Here is an 8,312-nt window from a genome sequence, read left to right as displayed (position 1 = left end):
CTTTAAAGGAAGGCAGCAGGATTGGCGGTGCAGTGGGAGAAGGTTGGTAATTTTCTCCATGGGTGAGGGACCTTTCCTCTGAAGCCTCAAAGTCTTCTCCACACATCCAATGATCCATCTTCATAACACCACTGTGACCAAGTGCCCCCCAATCATTGGAGTGCTGCATTCAAATCCTGTTGGCCATAAGCATTTGGAAGTTCACAATAGCTGTAGGACACATTTATTTCAATTTCATACATGTAAGTCTATAATGTAGTGCAGGATGTGGTGTCTTCACAAGAGAGGCCCAGGACAGGAGTTTCAGGGGATGCTGCAGTCCAAACTTGAGATTTCTTGACAGAAGTTTGAGGTTCTGTTTGTTCATATGAGGAAAGTGGGCCCCAGACCCTCTGGCTGTACTTGCTAATAGAGACTGATGGTCTCCAACACCCTCCATAGAGAGCAGGCTGCATAGCATCTTCATAGGGGGAACATTCATATAGGGCTGGAGGGTGATAAGCCTTGCAAAATATTCACCCATTAGGGACCAGTAAAGTGTGGTTTGCCTGTTTATACCTGGTGTCATCCTTTATTAAGAGGAGTAGGTGGAACTAAAGCTGTCTGGTCTTGTAATCCCATGTTTCCAAAACTAATTTATGAAAACATTCAGGCTCAATTTTTCAAAAGTGACTAGTGATTCTAGATACCTCACTTTTTCAGTACCCAACTGGAGATATTCTAAAAACCTGATTTTCAGGAATGCTGAATTACCCATCTTCTTAAATCCAGGCCCCTTGAAGGTAACTCAGGAACATCATATCAGTCACTTTAGAAATATTTGGCCATTGTCCCTGTTCATCATTAGATTTCAAATACCTTTTTTATAGAAACATCCCCATTTTAGAGATGGGGAGACTGAAGTACAGAGAAATTAAGGATGAAGGACAGCATTTTAGACTTAACTGTATCCTTAGCACGCCCCTCTTGGCTAACTCCAGGCAGCACTCTGATCAGCATGGTCACTTCAGGCAGCCTCCTGGCAGTACTGGCTGTTTTGGATTCCAGTCTGAGGTGCTGTTCTCCCTAGATACTGGATACCAAGGTGTGAATTGCAGGGTTTCCTCTGGGGGCCAGGCAACTAAAGGTTAAGCATTTCAGTACTAACTTTTAGGCACCCAAGTCCATTATTGGATCTAACCCTAAGCAACTTGTGCAAAATCTCAGATAGTAAGTTTGCAGGAAACTGCCCATCTCTCCTGAGTCTTGGTTTCATGCTCTGTTCAGTGTTTCATGCTGCCTTCTGGTCCCTTTCTTTTGGTTCAGCAAGACCCACGAGGCTAGAATTGGCTGGGTCCTGAAAAAGTTTTGACCAAGAAACATTTATTGTCCCGCATCCTTTTGGTGGCAAAGACTTTTTCCTTTAGAGCTGGAGTTTTGGATCTGGTCCTACGCGGGTACAGAGATGAGACTGTTGTGGCTGAGATGCGTGGTGGTTTCTGCAGATCCAGCTGCAGAGGGCAAGGCTTCTGGCTGAGTCTGTCTGAAAGCGGCACAGAGCAAAAAACAAAGAGAGGGAGGGAGGGTCATAAGTACCTTCCATTCTCTCCTGATAATCCCTTAAAAAATAATTGCAGGCCCAAACCTCTGGCCTCCAGCAAATTTTCCACTCGATTAAAGGCTTTTGTGAGGCTGTGGAAAGGGACACGCAGACTTGCACATTGTAACGGTGCCCGAAACTTCCAGCTGGGATTTTTTCCATCAAAAGGGGATTTTAGTAAAACCATTATAAGGGGCTTAGTCACAGAAAAGCAGTTGAGCTGTGAGACAGGGGTAGATTAGCATTAACATGCTTGTTTTTGGCACTAGGGACAAGGATAGAACTTATACCCAGCCACTCATATGCAACATCCCTTGGTCTGTCTGTCTGAGTTCCTGGCAGGTGTGACAGACATGTCATCTCAGCACACCGGGCACAGTCCTGTGAGTAAATACTGAGATGGAGGAGGGGACTGTATGGCTCAGATGCAAGTTCTACTGCAATGCAGTCCAGGTCAGTAGACTGAAATCCACTGCCATCTCTCCGATCAATGTTTGACATGGCCAATGTAAAATGAAGGGGTAATAGATGAGTGCATCTTAAAAACACACCATGAATATTGGCACATTACTGGCAATGTCAGGGGCCACCTGACTATGCCTCTTGTCTCTACAGGTGGTCCCTTCAGATCAAAGCTAAAACAGAGTTAGCAGCTGACACTGCTTCCATCAGTGCTGTGTTTCCTGAAAATAGAAATCTTCACTCCCCAAAACTGTCAGGCCAGCACCCAAGACACGATTTCACTTCACGAAAGAAGCATAATGTTGCCTGAAATAAAAGCTGTGGTAAATCCCATTGCTGGTAGCAAAAAACCTGGGAATGCCTCTGTAGTAGCAGAGCTTGGTGCCACCAAAGTCAGGAGTACTGATTCTTGCAGAACCTGTTCTTACAAGTCCTTCCAGATCTGGTTTTAAGGAGTCTAAACAGACAGCAGCTCAGGCCACCAGAAGATGTAGTCTAAAGGCTAGGGCTTTGGACTGGGAGTGAAAGGGAGGTAGGATCCAGTCCTGGTCCTGCTACTGACCTAATTCTGAGTTCTAGTAAACTAGTAGGTAGCACTTCCTGTAAAAAGGGCAGTGTCAGTACAACTGTCAGAAAAGTTAGAGATGGAGAGGACCTATTTTTCCCACTTCATGTGCAAAAAGGACACCCCCTCCACTTCTTCAGGCATCCTAATAATTACAAGATGATTGTTAAAAAATAACCATGCAGCAGAGCACAACAAACCCCACACCCAGCAAAATGAAATTAATGTAAACAGTCATTAAAGTGAAAAAAATATACCCCACTCTGTTATCATTCCCACACCTTCAGACCTCTGAAAAAAGCCCAGCAAATTAATTACCCTTTTTGTCCTGACCTAAGGCTAGATACAGACATTACACTTCTACTGGTATACGTGATCACAAACCAGTCTATACCCATAACATAATAGAAGTTTGGCATACAGAACCAGTTTATACTGTATTATAACAGAAGATCTGCACACAAAGATTGGTTTAAAAACAGTTGAACCTGGTCTAAGATTTGCACACCCCTCTTCCCCCCATGACAAGGATGAATGTGTGTTCTGTTCACTACCAATCTACACTACATTGCTTACAGAAAACTGTGTAACTTATATCAGTTCTGCCTCGGGCTTTTTGACTGCCTGTACCTAGTCTAAGTGTCAAGAGATTTGGACCCCATAGTACTATGGTAGGGAAAATGTTGGATCCAGAATCCATGGGTGCACATAGACAGTACCCAGGTAGTAACTGTCTCATGTCTCTTCCAAAGGGTCTCCAGCTTGGGCTTTTCCATAATTACAGCGGTGTGGGCTCATGCCACCAAAAGAGAATCAGTCTCATAGGGTGCTTATACACATGCATCGAGGCTTCTCCAACATACTGTAATTACAGCATGTTAAAACACACTCGATTAATCGAGTGCTGTAATTACCACACTCCAGCAGACTCCAGTGTCATGTGTATCAGCATCCCTGCACTGAAAAATGGCAGCAGGGGTGCTTTAACTAAAGATAATTTGACGAGCTTTAGTTAAAGTGCCCCATCGCCATTTTCGGTGCAGGGATGCTAATACACATTATGCTCCAGGTATTTTAATTAGAGCAGCTCTTGTAGCCGCTCTAATTAAAGCGCCCCTCCACCCCCACCCCCGCCACCCAGGGCACGTGTATAAACGCCCATAATCAGGAGGATTTAAAGCCATTTAGGGCCTTCTAGGTCAAAATCAGTATCATGTGCGAATCTACGGGCAACTAATAGAGGTTCTGGAACCAGCATTCCCTCTAAGCTGTGTGGCATGTACGGCCGTGCAAGCGTGCCTGGCAGTGGGGCATAAGCGCACCTGTTCGGCCACACACACCACACAGCTTAAAGACAACACTGCCTGGAACATGGGAGTCAGATGAGTTCTTGGTAATATACATAGCTTAATAACCAGGCAGCTGCATTTTGCACCTGCTTTAGTTGCATTTAAGGTGTAGTTCCATATTGGGCCTTGTGTTCACTAGGAAAAAAAGAAGTGTGTTCTTGAGTTAACTAAAGCAAGATAAAATCCTAGTGAAGACACAGTAGTCTGTAGTTTTCTTGCAAGTAATCAGCTCAATTTAAAGATAGCAGGGTAGGTAGTCTAGTCCTTAACTCACATGAAAACCTCCAACTGCCTCATCTATGTTAAGACTTTACTTGTGTTAGTTAGCTTAAGCTAAAAACATAGATTTTTGCCCCTAGGGAACACACAAGCAACAGCCCGTGTGTTCATTTCATCTGACTTACGTGTGACAATGCACTGACAGCAATAATGAGGTCCACCATCAAATGAAAGGACAGTGACCTCCATGGTCAGGCACAGATGGAAAAATGCTGCCCTGGTTATTTGCTACAACAGAGTTGACAGTTATAGGTACTGAATGCTGACAGTCAAAAAGACAGATATTGTCTCTGCTCTCTGCTCAGATGGTTTTCCCCACTCCACCATCATTGCCTCAGTCTTTTCTGGATTAAGCTTTAGCCAGCTAGACTTCAGATGTGCTACAGCCTTAAGGAGTTCACCACATTGTCTGGGTCAAATGAGATAGAGACAGAGTTGGATATCAGTTGGCAGGAAAAAATACCATTGCCCATGCTGCTTTACTCACCTGTCTAAAAGCTCCACATATGCACTGAATAAAAGGGACAATGGGATGGTGCTTTGTATTTCCATCCCTTTGGAAGGTGGAGCACTTGTTCATGGTTAGATGTGCGATTTCTGAGATCACAAAGCGCTGCTGAAGGACAGTGCTTTCCATTCCTTGTTGCATCCACAAGCTACTCAACACCTGCTCCTATCAACAGTATCAGCAACGACACCTGATCTTCATCCAGTGCCAAGAGATCATTCACCAGTGTTGTCAGTAGATTAGCTGGGCAAAAATCTAGTTTGTTCCCTGACTGACAAAGGTCAAGTTGATCAGAAGCTTCAAAATGCTCTGAGAGTCATCTTGCCACAGCCTTCTCAACAATCTAGAAAACTGAATGGTATGTAACCAGTTTATCAACATCAAGTAGTGGTTTCTTGAGCAAAGGCCAAAATAATGTTTTTTTTCAAAGCAAAGAAAGAGGCTTTTACTAGTGAAAATAATCCTGGACACAGGAATCCTGAATACTTGAGTATTCCCCACTGATCTTCAACAGAAATGGCTAGACACAAAGTGCAGGTAGGCCTCAGAGCAAACTACACTGAAAATCAAGCAGACAAGACTTAGTATTCAGTCCAAACTACTGTTTTGCCCCATGGACGCAAATAATTTATTCTGAATCTGTTCAGTTTTGTTTTGTCTGGAGGAATTCAGACTAGCCACTAAACTGAGACAGCCTGGGTTAACCAGTCTATCAACATCCCAAAACGAATCTGTTGTCTGAGGTTTTGTGGGTGATATGATGAAGGTACCAAAGCATGTACCCTGTCTCCTGTACAGCTATAGCATACAGCTTGCAAAATGATTATACTACAACTAATCAGCTTTGGCATGAAACTGACACTGATGCTGTGAGCATCTTCTTATCTCTTCGCTCATTGCAGGTCATCAGCAAGTGTGGGTGGCCTGTAAGGATGAAGCTGGGGAAAAGAATGTCTGAGCCTACTCAATTAGTGGTGGACCAAAGAGCATTTTACAATCCTCTTAAATTCTTGCTGGAGGTGTCTGTCAAAAGAACAGCATTCTTCCCCTGGAAGTATCTTGGCTCTGTTAACCTCCTGAAGTGGACCATCAAGACAGGTCCTTTGACTTAACAGAGGAGAGGGGCCTCACCCTCAAATTGCAAAAAATCACTTTGTGAAGTAAATGTAATAGTTACTGATTCCCTTAGACAAACACACTAAATCAAAAGTGTGCCTAGCTGCATGAACTGAAGTGCTTGCTTCCTGTAGTAATGGATCTGTAATGATAGCCAGGAAGTCCTGGCTATTGAATATGGATATTGAATTCACTTAGCAATTCACCAGTAAAACTAATACCACAGTCGTGAGAAACTTAATAGGTTCATGCAGGACTTTTGCCAGTAAAGCTGGGAAATCAGTACATTCAAACAAATCCTATCTTAACTGCATACCAGGGTTTGCACGCAAGTAGGACACAATCAAGCCAAGTGTGGTGGCAAGTGATGCTTTAGATTCAAATAGTGCCGTTGCCAATATCTGGTTTGGCTCATGATCACTTGAAGACCTGACTGGTGACAACTACACCAAACCTCAGCCAGCAGTGCTATTCAAATACATGCCAGTTCAGTGTGCAGTTATGGAAGGTCTTATCCTGTATGAGACTGAACACTTTAAAGCGCTCCATGTATTTTGTTTTCATTTATCAAAATTAGCGGGACCCTTGTCCGCAGACACCATCCTTCGAAAAAAACAAGTGTGAGTGAAACGAAAAGGACTGAAAATAAGCACTGTATCTTGAATTCAAGCTTCCCCAGTCTTCATAAAAGACCTTCCTGGCTCATTACGGCAGGGGGCAGGGAACTGGCTCCTGCTCAGCCATACTCTTATCCTTCATTCTAGGCCTTGGTGTTCCCAGTGTAAAGTATTTTATGGCATCCAAGGGACAGCCAAGAACCTAATAAAAACCTTTGTTGAGTAGAGGTGGTCTGTCTCAGTCATGCTACCCATGAGGGAGTCCTGGCTGGCTGAGAGCAAGCTGTGCTGCAATAAAGGAGGGATGCCTGGATCCTGGCTACTTAATCCAGTAGTCAATCCTTTGGATCATGGTGTACACATAAGAGGTTGAATCAGATGCCCCATGATTCCAGTTGTGGCTGATAAGCCCAATTCGAGAGTGACACAGCTTGTTACAAATCTCACAGATCCATATGTTGTTTGAGTTGGAGTCCAAGTTTACAGCACACTGCTTTCTTCTTTCTCACTTTGCTCGTATCCTCTGGATTAAAGCCACTTCATGTTGAGCTGCACCCAGTGCCAGATGTTCCCTCCAGATCAGAGGGGATTCTGCGTGCTCCTCTCAGCTTTCTACACTGGTGTTGGACGACTTCATATAATTTTTGCTCACATTGCAATACTGCCCTAAAAGGCAACCCGGCTTAACAACCAAGAATGCTTAACCCGTGTCTTGGCAAAGCACAACTGTTATATCTGATGTTTAAGTTTTCCCTTCTAAATCAATCTCCATGATCTTTTTCTGTTGCTCTTCTCTGAACCCCATCCAGATTATCAATACATTGCTGGTATTTCTGTGTGCAAAACTATGTAGATGATAGTCTAGGTTCGGTCTCTCCAAAGAGGGATTATTTCTACTTCAGCCATGTAAGGCGATGCTGCTTTCAGGGGCTGAAACCCCAGCTGTGGGTAGGCAGCAATTCACCGTCTGCTTATCTGGAAGGCTGGGGGAAAGCTGCAACTGATGATTAGTAAATGAGAGTGGAGCCAAGAGGGTTAATAGCTCTGGAGGTGAAAGGTAGGAGAGGGAAGGCTGTGGCACTGAGGGAGAAGCACAGAGCCCAAGTTATCTTCTCAGGGGTTGAAGAAAGACTGCAAGTTTTGGTTTCTCTGTGTCTGTTGTTTTGCATAGTGTTTGTTGCATTTCTGTGGGGACAAGTTTGCCCCATGAAAAGTAAACTGGCTGGAAACAGAACTGGTGGGCCTTGAGAAGGAAGCCGGGCAAGTGCCCTGTCCGCAACAACCCCACCCTACAGCCTAGCCCAGTATGAGGTTAAATTGTGGAAGCGTCACTTGGACAGATGGACAGAAGGGCTGGTCTGTCCTGTCCCATTTCTTTGTGTGCCAGTACTTTTGTCAAACTACAGGTGACACCTCATACTTTGCATGTGAAGTAAGGAGGATCCTGAGATCCCTGCGGCTCAGGCCCTTCTGCTGTGTTCGGGTTTGGGGCTCACAGGCTGCTAGGCGCAGGCGAGCGCTCAGCGCTACGGAGCTGGTGGTTTGCCCAGCGCCCGTGGGTCTGCGTGGCGCAGCGGCGGGGAGGGGACAGGCTCTGGGCTGCGCTGCGCGGGCTGAAGCCTGGCTCTCCAGGGCGGGCGGTGCTGCTCCGTGGCTCCTTGCACAGCTGAGCAGCGGTTACATCTACGAGAGCTAAAATGACCCTCCCTTCCCCCCGCAGCACTGCGGAGTAGGAGCAGGTCCTGAGCAACCTCAGCTGAGGGGCAGGGGGCTACCGGACAGGGCCTTTCCCTTCCCAAGCGCGGGGGGTGCTGCTGCTTCCCTACCCGTGCGCCGG

General features: G+C 45.3%; 1 long non-coding RNA gene across 2 annotated transcripts; it reads right to left on the bottom strand.

Annotated features, from left to right (window-relative positions):
* Positions 1 to 207: 207 nt before the first annotated feature.
* LOC112549560 lies at positions 208 to 8,312 on the bottom strand. Of its 2 annotated transcripts, none has more exons than XR_003093020.1 (2): positions 8,302 to 8,312; positions 208 to 1,522 (listed from the first exon to the last, which is right to left on the bottom strand). It is a non-coding gene; the product is annotated as an uncharacterized LOC112549560 (long non-coding RNA). The 2 variants fall into 2 exon arrangements; XR_003093021.1 differs by lacking the exon at positions 8,302 to 8,312 and adding an exon at positions 4,722 to 8,292.

This window comes from Alligator sinensis, unplaced genomic scaffold (genome assembly GCF_000455745.1).
Source record: "Alligator sinensis unplaced genomic scaffold, ASM45574v1 scaffold87_1, whole genome shotgun sequence".
In the NCBI taxonomy this organism is placed as follows: domain Eukaryota; kingdom Metazoa; phylum Chordata; order Crocodylia; family Alligatoridae; genus Alligator; species Alligator sinensis.
The sequence above is the reverse complement of the archived record's forward strand: the minus strand, read 5'-3'. Positions and strand labels throughout refer to the sequence as shown.